Consider the following 14,084-nt stretch of genomic DNA (forward strand, 5'->3'; position numbering starts at 1 on the left):
CAACCCCTAAAATTTATTTCCAATGTAACTTTTTGTCTTATCATTTGTTTACTATTTAAAAATTTATTTCTGATAGCCTCTTTCATTCCAAACAAAAAATGTCTCTTGGGTTTTTTGCTTAAAATAAACCAGTTCGCAGCAAAAAATTATTTTAGGTACTACTACAGAGATACATCGTCATAAATGCGATAATAGGAAACTAATCTATCTAGTAGGTCGCTATTAGCGATAGTGACATTCAAATTGATATGACGCTGTCAGTTTGTGAATTTTCGAAATTGAATTAATACTAATTGTGTGTTGTTGTTCTGTTCTTAATTTGTTACTTTATTAATTCATTTGTTATTAAAATGGCATACACGAATGAGGAAATGGCGGATATGCATTACGTTTACAGTCTGTCGCAGGGAAATGGGTTAGAAGCTTCTAGAAGATATGCTGAAATGTATTCTCAACGGAAGCATCCTTCATATAGAATATTTGCTCGACTTCATCAACAATTACGAGAATATGGTTCATTTAACAAAAGAATGCAGGATTGTGGTCGCCATCGAGAAGTACGAACACCACATCTTGAGGAATTAGTAATCAATTTGATTGAAGAACAACCTACTACCAGTACTAGAAAGATTGCTTTCCAGCTAAATGTTGATCATATGACGGTATTTCGAATTCTAAAGGAACAACTCTTATACCCTCACCATCTTCAACGAGTACAGGCACTGTTACCGCGAGACTTTCCGAATCGTCTTGAATTTTGCAATTGGATGCTGGAAATGATTAGAAGAAACTGTGACTCTCTGAAGACGATAAAATTCATAGACGGATGTAGTTTTTCTCGGGACAAGATTATTAATTTTCATAATTACCACATATGGGCTGATGAAAACCCTCACGCTATTGTCGAAATTAACCATCTCTCAACGTGTGGCTCGAAGTTATTGGGTATGATTAAATTGGGCCTCATTTTCTACCTCCTCGATTAAATGGTGAGGCATACGTTCAATTTTCAAGAGAAGTGCATCCAGTACTGCTGGAGGAAGTCCCTTTGGGTGTCAGACGGGATATGTTTTTTATGTATGATGGGGCTCCCGCCCATTTCAGTCAAGTAGCACGTCAGCATTTAACTGAAACATATACAAATCAGTGGATAGGTCGAAGAGGACCACAAAACTGGTCCGCTCGATCCCCGGATCTCAATCCTCTCGATTTCTCTATTTGGGGCACTTCACAGCATTTGGTTTATCGTACTCCTGTTCGCGATGTAGAGAACTTAAGAAACCGCATCATCGATGCGTGCAGGGTAATCAGAGAGGCTCCAGGAATACTTGAGCGAATATGTGGTTCAATGCGCCGACGTCTAGACGCATGCCTAATATCTGAAGGTAGACATATTGAACATTAACTATGATTTCTACATGTTGTGTGTTTTGTTATTAATAAATTAGTTTTGTTTATTCCCCTTTAATCGTTTAATGCAGGTACTAACTACAAAATAACAATAAATCTAGTTCGCATCTCTGTAGTTGTTCGTAAAATAATTTTTTGTTGCGAACTGGTTCATTTTGGGCAAAAAACCCAGTAGACATTTTTTGTTTAGATTAAAACAGGCTATCGGAAATAAATTTTTAAATGGTAAACAAATAATAAGACAAAAGTTACATTGAAAATACATTTTAGGGGTTGCGTTTTCCACCCCTCACAACCGTGGGGTAAACCAAATAAATTTCAATTAGTATAATACATGCTATCCCCTGGGTTAAGTTGTAAAACAGCTTCGGCTGAACTTCTCCGTTTCTTTGATTTTTGTATCTTACTTCTTCTTTATAAATAATGTATGTCAATGAATAAAGCCAATTTATTATTATTATTACTAATACTATCCTTCATGATCAATTATCCCAGATTTTCCAAACAAACCGAAAAATCAATCCGGAATTCAATTATAGTTTATGTATCTATCAGAAAAATTCCGCGGCAATAACTTAATAGGTGCTAAGTAAACAAGCGGAGGCCGATTATTGGATTCGTGGGTCTCAATAAGCAATCAAGAACAGCCGGCAGTCGAGGTTTCGCACCGAAGCATCGGCGTAGATGAAGAGCCCTAATGCCGGGAATTAGTTATTTGGCACGCACACCTTCTTTCCTTTCATTTAGCCCCAGTCGCAGGATAATGAATCCTGCAACGGAGTATGATGAATCCCGCTTCGTTTACTCTGCATTCGGGCCTGATGATCGATCAGTTGAGTGGCCATTTGGGCAGTACGGGACAACGAGTAGTTACGGATTTCGCTACTAATATACAGGATGTATCTCAAATGATGCCATTAATTTCAGGTGGTGATTACTTGTCATATTTTATGGAAAAAAGTTCATATGTGTCTTGACTTGCTTTGTTTCCGAGTAACGGGGTGTCAAAGTTTTACTAAAAATATTGTTCTTAACAACTCAAAAGTCTGCTTTTTCTAGTTAGGACTTCCATTGTCAAATATAATATGATATGATATAATCTCTGAAAGAACAAATGATATCGAGAATTGAATTGAAAAGCTGAAAGTAACAATTATATTGAGCAATATATACAGTCCTCTGAAGCGAAAATTTAATAAAAAAATACAGTTAACTAGTTTAGTGATTCAATAATTTGTCTGAAAAAGGGGTCGACTGGGTAAAAGGATAAAAAAAAATTATTGCCGACGTTTCGAATTCAATTGAATTCTTCTTCAGGGCTTTGTAACAATGAATTTTCATGAATATACCTTCCACTAACTTATACGATTATTATCTTTTCAATTCCACAAGAAATAAGGAGTTCTCAATCAAATTACTCACCGAAAAGTAGTTTTTTCGTGTTGATGATAATACTGTTTTGAAAATCATCAGACATATTAGATACGTATTTGAAAAATAAAGACACATCGCAACAACAAATTTTCGGGACAACACCAACAACAAAACGACATGAAACAAACGAATCAATGGCAGAAAGAAAAAGAATAAAAGAAGTGTAAATTATTCAGGTATTTCACGTATAAAATTGAAATATGCGGTATTAAGGGCATCGACATTGGCCATCGACCATTGCATTTGAGGATATGTATCATTTCGCTCAAAATACTTTTTGATAAATATGGTTGAACATCTAGAATAGTTGGATGATCAAAATAAAAAATGTGTCCATATTCTTTTTCATGTTCAACGAGAGCTGTGGGGTTTTTCATATTCAGTTTCTTAAAGACTCTCATGTGGTCTGAAACTCGTATTTTTTAAGATACCGCCCGGTTTGACCAACATATCATTTGTGACAGTTTCCACCGTTCAACTCGTACACATTATTGGATTGTATTTCTTGTGGCGTTTCAGTTTCTCTTTCGAGAAAAAATGGTTTCCAACTGTATTTTCATTTGAAAAACCCACTTTTATTTCTTCGGTACTGAGTAGCATTCACAGTTCAACAGATAAATGTTACACAAATGGTTTCACCCCTGTATTTTGGGAGGAACGGAATAAAATGGAATGGAATAGAATAGAATGGAATGGAATGGAATAGAATAGAATAGAATAGAATAGAATAGAATGGAATGGAATGGAATGGAGTGGAGTGGAGTGGAGTGGAGTGGAGTGGAGTGGAGTGGAGTGGAGTGGAGTGGAGTGGAGTGGAGTGGAGTGGAGTGGAGTGGAGTGGAGTGGAGTGGAATGGATTGGAATGGAATGGAATGGAATGGAATGGAATGGAATGGAATGGAATGGAATGGAATGGAATGGAATGGAATGGAATGGAATGGAATGGAATGGAATGGAATGGAATGGAATGGAATGGAATGGAATGGAATGGAATGGAATGGAATGGAATGGAATGGAATGGAATGGAATGGAATGGAATGGAATGGAATGGAATGGAATGGAATGGAATGGAATGGAATGGAATGGAAAAGAATAGAATAGAATAGAATAGAATAGAATAGAATAGAATAGAATAGAATAGAATAGAATAGAATAGAACAGAACAGAACAGACCAGAACAGCAAAGAATAGAATAGAACTTTATTCGTCACTGAAGTTATTACGAAAAAGACTATAAAATGTATAACTTATTGGACTCGTCTCAAAATATGATATGAATTTAGTATTTAGTCTACATATAGAAATCAGCACATGAAGAAGTATAAAAACAAAATACAGACATATATAAAAATATACCTGATTACAACATATTAGTTCATTTCTCTAGACAAATCTATAAATCTTTATTTATGTGCGAGTTCTGCCCAATGGTTATTCTTGAGTATAGTTGATGTAGGTTACCACATTTTCTTGTATCGTACTTGTGTAGACTGCTATTATTAAGAATGGAATTCTCTCGTGTTTTAATATTCAGAGTAATTTAAAATATATATAGTGACCCAAACATTAGGCTAAAACTGAATGTTGATTGAACCAATCCATATTATGCCAATTTCATAGTTTCAGTTGCTACAGTGTTTTTCAGTTGTCTTATTACAAAACATATTTTACTCAGCTTGTTGGTTGTTTCGTTTATATGATTTTTTATTGATTTTTCCGATATGAGAAAATTACATACATAGAGAATTATATTTTGCGCACTTGGACATGAGTTATTCATATCATTCATAAAAATGATGGGGAGTACTGGGCCATTATAGAACCCTGTGGAACACCCATATTAATTGTTTTTTCTCTTGATTTATTATTATTCAATACTGCAATCTGTTTTCTATCGTTCAAATATGATGTAATCCACTCATTTGCAAGTCTTCGAACTCCTAATCGATATTATTTTTCTATTAAAGTATCATGACTCACAGTATCAAATTCTCTGCTTAAGTCGAAGTATAGAGCTATTGTGTTCTGTTTGTTGTTCAAATAGTTATAAATGTTTTCACAGAGTTCTGCTACTGCAGTTGATTTATTTTGCCAAAATCCGTGTTGATAGTTCAACACTAAGTTATGGTGTTCTAAAAATTTGTTGAGGCGCCAATTGAAAGCAAAGTCGAGAATTTTTGATAACTGACTTTGTAAGCAGATATTTCTATAATCATTAACGTCATATTTGGATCCTTCATTTTTATATACAGGTACTGATTTGGAGGTTTTCAAATTTGTTGGGTGTTGACCTGTAACGAACGTTTCATTGATTAACTGTGCTAGTGGGTCTTTTATATGTTCTCTGACATATCTCAACGGTCTTCCAGGAATTTCATCAATACCTTCAGCTGTTTTCTTGGTGGTTTTCATAATATAATCCTCAATTTCATATGCATTAGTAGGAGAGAGAAAGAATGTATGATGGAAATGATATATCAGCTTGATTTTATCATTATTAACTGGGGAACATTGCAAATCATCGAAGTGATTACTGAATATATTAGAGATTTTCCTCAAATCTGTCAAACATTCCCCATTATAATTGAGCTTTGATACTGATTGATTTTGACTAAGATTTTTGGATTCATTATTAATTTTCCAACTTTCTTTCATCCAGTTTGTTTTATTCTTTCATCATTGTAATTATACTTTTCTTGCTTCAGTGTTTCTTTATATAGTTTTTTCAATGTATCAAATTTATTTTCAATGGCCATATTTGATGAACTTTGAATAATGTTTGTCATATCACAGAGCATATTATGAAGTTCTTTCAGTTCTTTGGTATACCAGACTTCACAGCGTTTCTTTATTTGCGTTCTTTCAAATGGAAATGAGATATCGTAGTAGAATTTGAGAGTGTTGAAAAAGTTACTGAATTTATCATCCACTGTGGAAGAAGAATAAACATCTGCCCATCGTTCTTTTTCGATCAGGTTTTTACAGTTCATCATATTATTTTCAGAGTAATTCCGTTTATATTGTATTTCTGTTCTTTCATTTTTTCCCACATCCAGATGCGAAACCTATGGAAAGTATGTGCAGCTCATAGATGGAAGTATCCTACACCATCTGGAGGCTGGAGAAATGAATACTCACTTCGGGGTGGAACAACGCCATTCACAAAGTGTAACAACAATAAAAAACTCTCTTTGCGGTTAATATCAGCACAAACCCCAACGGAACTGTCGGGGAAAAACAAAGTTGCTGCAACAGATATGCTTGCCATTCTAATCTTATTCCACCCGGTTGAATTGGTAAAGTGAGCTTGGGAGCAGCTATATCAGCGCGACGTGAAAACCCGAAGAATGATGCACCTCCATGAGAGTTTATATCTCAAATCGTCCGTTCCACGGTTGTACCTCTCCCAACAACAGGGAGGAGGTGAACTTTTGAGTTCTGAGTCTCTACATGATAGAATGGTACTGGGTGGAGTCTATAAAGTCGTCAGGAGTTCGGATACCCTTCTCTGCATGGTCCGTGACCATGAGAGGAAGGAATTGAAACATTTCTCTTCAGGTTGGCTGCCCGAGCAGGTGAACAAACGAGGTGAGCACAACTCTATCAGCAAGTTGGAACCTTTTTAGCAAAAGGCCTATATAAAAGCCGCAGAGATCACTTCATATCTACGGCAACACAACCCAAAAATTTGTTTGTAAAAAGATCCATTGTAGCAAAAATTATTGGAATCTATACAGAATTCAGAAACTTCTATGAAGAGATCTATGGGTAAAGTGGTAATTTGAAATGATTTTCTATTTTCTTCTAATTATACTAACCAATAGATCTATAGAAATCTTAGTTAAACCACGTCAAGAGAAATTAAAATTTGATTCTCAGGTATATTATCAGAAATGAAATCATACTGTTACTTTCATTCAAAAAAGTAAACAAACTGAAATATTAGATACTTTTCATAGTTTTCGTCCAAAACTGAAATTAACTATAGAAATGGAAAAAAACAATTCGTTAGCATTTCTAGGTACTAAAATAATCAAAGATGCAAACCGAATTTTAAAGGTAGACTGGTATAATAAATCAACTTTTTATGAGAGATTTTTAAACTATTTTTCGAAACATAATTTTCAAAGTAAAATCAACATTATAAGGAATTTGAAATCAAGAGCAATTGTCATTTCCAATTCTGAATTCCATAACAGAAATCTCCAATTAATTGAGAATTACCTACTGAAAAAAAAATTTCTAGAGCCCTCATTAGAAAAATGATTGAAGAAAGAAGGATCTCCTCCCAAAATACAGGGGTGGAACCCAAATATCATAAAATTCCATTTGTAGGACATTTAACTGTTGAACTTGGAATGCTACCCAGTTCCGAAGAAATAAAAGTGGCTTTTTCAAATGAAAACACAGTTGGAAAGCATTTTTTCTCGAAACAAAAACTAAAACACCACAAGAAATACTATCCAATATTTTGTACGAATTGAACTGTGGAAGCTGTCACACATACTATGTTGCTCAAACCGGGCGGGATCTTAAAACACGAGTTTCTGGACACACGAGAGACTCTAAGAAACTGAATATGAAAAACCCCACAGTTCTCGTTGAATAAGGAAAAGATAATGAACACATTTTTGATTTTGATCATCCAACTATTCTAGATGTTCAACAATATATATGAAAAAGACTTTTGAGCGAAATGCGATAGTGTTAACACTAGAAGATATGTTGATGGCTTCAATACCGCATATTTCAATTTGATACGTAAAATACCTGAATAATTTACACTTCTTTCTTTTTCTTTCTGTCATTGATTGAAAACAGACACCACCTTATCAGAATCACAGATGAAGCCATTCGTTTGTTTCATGTCGTTTTGTTGTTGGTGTTGTCTCTAAAATTTGTTGTTGCAATGTGTTTTTCATTTTTATTTTTCAAATACGTATCTAATATGTCTGATGATTTTTGAAATAGTATCATCATCAACACAAAGAAAATACTTTTCGGTGAGTAAATTAATTGAGAACTCATTATTTCTTATGAAAATGAAACGATAATAATCGTATAAGTTTTGTGGAAGGTATATTCATGAAAATTCATTGGTACAGAGCCCTGAAGAAGAATTTAATTGAATTCGACACGTCGGCCAGAATACAATTTTTTTTAAAGAAAACATTGATCCTGTTACTTAACCAACCCCTTTTTCAGAAAAAAAAATACTGCCGACAGTTGCTATAGTTTTAGAAAGGTGTCGATAGTTTTCAGATTGAAACTCCGCTTGTTCCTTTTTCAAAAAGTTCTTCTTCCGTCTTGCGGTACATTTAAGATGGTTCGCACTGTATATTTGGTTCATATTTACATAACGCAATTGTAATTACTGCCATGTAAACTTTGATCGTATATTGGTTTGCCTATTTGAATAAATGATTTATTATTGGATCCCATCAACACTTCGAATATTCAAATATGAATCTAATAGATCGCTGGATGGAATAACAGAGCCGATCGATTGGAGGTTGTGGGTTCGTGGTTCATAGTTGGAATCCCGATAATAGGCATTACCTGTTAACAATATTTCATCCCAGAGATTTATGAAATTAGAACTCAGACATAGATATAGCATGTGGTAGTTATTTTTGGAAATCTATGATAACAAAACGGAAAATCATAATATTTATTTTCATTATAACCTAAAAAGCGTCGACAAGTTGAAGCTTATGCATATATCTTGGTATATATCTGTTTTGAAAAATCTGTTTTTCTGTTAATCAGCTGTTGCCCCCATACGAACGACAACTCTCAGAAGTTGAGAAACTTGTGCGAGCTAAGGACTAACGAGGTCTTACCTTTTAACGTGTGATTCCTAACACGGTTGTGTTAGGAATCACATTTGAAATGGGTTGCACATATAGACGTAGTGCTACATATAAATTGAAATACATGACATTCTACCTAGATATAGCTCAAATGCTCATGCTATACTATAACTTGTTTGAAACTGATCCCTCCTATGGGATAGTTGCCTAGGGAGCAGCAAGTAATCCTCATGTAAACATTCTAGAACAAATTCAAAAATCAACTCTGAAAATAATCACAAATAAAAAAAGAACTTACCTCAAAGAAGCCCTATATAAGGAAACATTGACTTTAGACATACGGCAACTTTACTTCTTCAAAACTGTTACGAGGCAACACAAAAATAAACATGAACTTAGAAAAATTGAACACCATTATGCAACTCGCCACAAAATGAATTCAACCTATGTACTAAAATCACAAAAAAATACTCATTGGTTCGGACTTCCATTGTCTAATATAATATAAATTGATTTGAAATCCCTGGAAAAATCAAAAATATTAACCAAAAATAACAATTTTATTGAACAAAAAACTGAAATTACAAAGAAATAACATACAAGCAACAACTAAAAAAATAAAAAATTGAAATACTAATAAAAGCTGAAAATAAAAAAAAATAAAAATTAACAGATTCCAAACTAAGTTACGTCACGATGTTTCGATTGTTAATATCCACAATTATCTTCGGGTAATAACTAGACTTATTCCTCCAAAATCTGACTATTTATAGGTCATTCGAGTGCTTTCACCGATCCTTTCTTCTCTCTCTCCGCTTCATTGGTTTTAGCGGGAGATGACCGTTTGGCAGGAGTTGATCGTTTTTCGCTTGATTAGAGGTTTCCATATGTTACGCATCTCTACGTATCTCATTCAATTTTTTCAGGGATTTCAAATCAATGTATATTATATTAGACAATGGAAGTCCGAACTGATGAAATAATCTTATACTTACTTAGATCCTTGGCTGTTTAATTTCATTCCAGCACATATCAAAACTATCGTTGGTATTAATATGTTCAAAAATAAGATTACAGCTTGGATCTCAGGTTTGCCTAGAGCACAGATAGACCAATATGTTGATGTGAACAATACATATCACTACAGTGTATAAATGTTTGTAAAAGATGTGTGTGATTATAGTTGTGTAATCTGTAGGTCAACTTCTCCATGGTTTGTTTGTTTGTTTCATTTAAAAAAACCAGGGTGTTTGTTTGATTGATGTGTGGGTAATGTTCGATGTAATGTACCTATTGCGATTTTTTCATTATGTAACCTAAATGTTTTTTATGTATGTTAACTATATGTAATTTCAATGTGATATCTTTATACAATTTTTGTAGTGCTTTTTTTGTTCATACTGGAAGAGACTTAATTTTTATATTTCATTCATTATAATCTATTGTATATTAAAATGATATAACCCACGTACAGATTTATCCTTCTGTGGGAACTATATTTATTTCCCGATTTCAAATTTCTTATGATTATTTCAGCCATATATATGACTTCATAGCATAAATAGGGTTAGCTCGGATTAGTTTCTAGTTTTAATCTTCCTCTTTGAAGATGATCACTTGGTGATCGAAACAAGTGTCGAGGTGTTAAAAATAACGATTTGGTGTTGGGAAAAAACTCCAGTAATATACAAACAAGTTGAACAACAGTGGGTCCATATGGGAACCCTGTGGTACCCCTGATGGAACCTGAATGGACGTAGATGTTGTATCTCCGTATTTTACAGACAGAGTTCTACCAGTTAAGAAGCTATTGATTACTCGCAAAACATTATAATAATAATATAACTTTATTTACAAACGATAAATACAAATACAGATACGAATAAGTTACAAAATAGAATAAATGAATAAAGCGATTTTATACCAAGCGATTGAATTTCAGGTATAAGTAGGCCGTGTATGACTCTATCAAAGGCTTTGGAAAAGTCAGTATAGACAGAGTCAACTTGTAGCCTCCTCTCAAGATTTTTAGTTTAGTAGTCTGTGTAAGGAGCAAGGTTGGTACACGTGGATTTACCTTCTGAAAAACAGTGTTGTTGGGATTTGAGTAAAGACTTACAGTCCCTGGAAAGTTTCTTTGTAACCATAGAATCAGACATCTTAGCCATCTCTGACTGATTGCAAACTGCTCTATAATTCCTTATATTATATTTTTCTTATATCCTAGTTTATGTATTGGTTTCAGGAAGCTATGTTTCTAATAATCTGGAAAGGTTCCTAGAGAAAAAATTTGATTGATTGTATAAATGAATACTCAAATGGCAATTTCCTACTGAGTTGAGTTATGAATTGTTGGCATAACTCAAATGATTATAACTCATCAGATGCATTTGAACAAGTGTGGATAACCTTCACTATCCATAAAGTAAAATATGCCGTAGCCTCTATGTACAGACCCCCCAATGTTCCTCTTCCAAGTTTTTAAACTGATTTCTCAGACTCTGCAAATACATCTTGTATTCAACTGAGTGAGATCATTGAATCTTTCGGTTTGAAATAGATAGTAGATCAGCCAACACGCCTTTCTACAACTACCTGCAAAATCATAGATGTTATAATATGCTCTGAATTATTGACAATAAGCGACTGTACTACGATCGATTGTAGCTCGTTTTCGGATCACTTTCTTGTATCATGCAGGTCGGATATCGCGAATACAAAAGGGAATAGCTTCATTTACACTTTTAGAGACTTCAGAAAATTCAGTCCAGAATCATTTTATTCTGACTTAAATAATATTAATTTCCAACCTATTTATAGTTCCGATAACATCGACGAAAAAGTTGACAAAATATCTAGGAATAAAGTACCTTGTATAACAGATAACCTTAAACTCATGTTCAAACTCAGAGATGATGCTCTTCCTAGATTTAAAAAACCAAATCACCTCATCACTGGGTATAATACAAAGAGTTGAGGAATCTCACAAATCTAACGGTAAATCTCGAGAAGAAACCATATAACTATTGCTTATCGAAAAGTAAACAATTGTGGAAGGAACTAGCTAAGCTCAATGTTTATAAGAAAAAAGCTCAAAAGGCAATTCCTGAACACCTCTCGGATGTCGAAAAAATCAACAACTTTTTCGGCGATATTCTTAATAGTAACTCCACGCCTGATGCCGACACAATAAATCATTTTTTTAGCTCGAAGCTGAATAACCAAAATTTCCAATTTCATGAAACTAAAGAGAATGAGATTTACACCATTCTGTTAGGTATTGAAGCTAATGCTGTTGGACCTGATAATATCAGCATACAATTGTTATTATATTGTTGTCCATTTATTTCACCTCACATATGCCACTTATTCAATGGTTATATTCAAAAAAATATTTATTCAACAATCTGGAAACATTCGCATATTAATCCGTTAGGCAAAATAAGCAATGCAGAGAGTGTGACTGACCTTCGCCCGATTAGTGTGCCATATCTGAAGCATTTGAAAAATGTGTAAACCTGCAGATACGTAAATATTTGAATTATTGCAATATATTACTTACATGTCAATCAGGGTTCCGGCCAAACCACAGCTGCACAACAACTCTTTTGAAAGTTGTTGATGATTTACATTGTTCTGTCGACAATAATAAACTTTGTCTCCTATTATTGCTGGACTACTCTGAAGCATTTGATCGTATTAACCACTCTCTACTTCTGGCAATACTGAAGTCAAATATGAAACATCGATTTCTCATTTATTCGTTTTTTGCCTTTTTTTTCTGCATTTCTTTCTTTTTTTTGCTTCTCTCCCTTCTTTTCGTTTTTTTATTTTTCATTAAATTCGATTGCGAATAATATGCATTAATATAAGTTATGGAGAAGAAGAAGAACTTTATTTCCAGATAGGCAAGCCTAATATAAACATAATTAATGTACTTAAAATGTACACAAAAATCTATATAAATTAGTCTATTATAACGAAATAACAGAAAATCCCAAAAAAGAAACTATATCGCCCATATTCTATAAAGGATACATGTTTACATATTTACTTATATATTCATTCAAAACAAAGTCTTAGTTATTATTATATTTCAAATATAAATTAGCTTCAATTCAGTTTTTCGTTATGAATGTTACCTAGTCCCTCTTGAATAGACGGAAAGAAGAAGAGTTTTTTATGTTATTTGGTAGTTTATTGAAACTTTCCAGATCTTTGAAAAATAAACGAGTTCATACTGCTACGTGAATTTGCCCCTGGGATGTGAAAATTGGTGTTCGATCTAGTATCATGATGATGTACTTCACTATTTGTAATTGAAAGGTTCACTAAGTATGTTGGTTGCAATTTATTTATTATTTTAAATATAAATATCATAGTTTGATAATACAATTGTTGAGAGACATTAAACCACCTTAAACTACAGATCATATTATGTATAGGTTTTACTCTATTGCAGAGTAATATTATTCGCATTCCACGATTTTGTAATTTTTGTAATTGATTCAATTTGTTCTGATTCAAGAGATATAAGAGAGTCCCTCAAAAGTCGTAAAGAGATTTTATTATGCAATTATAGCACGTTATTTTGGCATACATTGATAATACAGATGCTACTCTAGAAAAAAAAAACAGTTTATTTGATATTTTGCTTATTATATAGTCAGCATGATCATTCAATGAAATAGTATTATCTACAGTGAACCCTGGATACTTAATTTTACTCACTATTTCTACATCAGTTTCGTTAATTTTAATTTTGACTGTGTTTCTCCCAATTTTATTTTGTTTATACTTTGTTGTAATGATCATCGCCTTAGTTTTAGTGATATTAAGTTTCAGTTTATTTATTCCAAGGTACAACTCAATATTTTTTCAATGAATTATTCACCTTTTCAATAGCAAATCGCAAGGTTTTATTGTAGGTATATATTAATGTATCATCTGCAAATAAGGTAATCACATGATCACCATCTACGTAATTGATATCGTTTATATAAATCAGAAATAGTAAAGGTCCTAATACACTACCTTGTGGAACTCCAAAATCATTCACTAACTCTTGTGAATAACACCTATTAATTTTTTTATTTGACTCCGCGAACTGAGGTTACTTTTCATCCATTTCAAAACTACATCACCAATACCATAATATTTGAGCTTTTGGATTAATCTCTGTCTATTGTTTCGAATGCCGTCTTTAAATCCAAGAATGTACAAACAACGTAATTATCTTTATCAATTTTTTCTTGCCAATTTGTTATTGTGAATCGTAAGGCAGCCTTACATGAATGTTTTTTTCTGAAGCCTGACTGACAACCTAAAAGTAACCTGTTTTCATCAAAGTATTTGTTGAGTTCCTCATATACTGCTAATTCCAATACTTTTTCAAGGGTTGGAAGAGTATTGATAGGACGAAAATAA

This window comes from Leptinotarsa decemlineata, unplaced genomic scaffold, assembly GCF_025532065.1.
Source record: "Leptinotarsa decemlineata unplaced genomic scaffold, Ldec_3_MD MMD2_tig00002974_RagTag_RagTag, whole genome shotgun sequence".
Classification (NCBI taxonomy): Eukaryota; Metazoa; Arthropoda; class Insecta; order Coleoptera; family Chrysomelidae; genus Leptinotarsa; species Leptinotarsa decemlineata.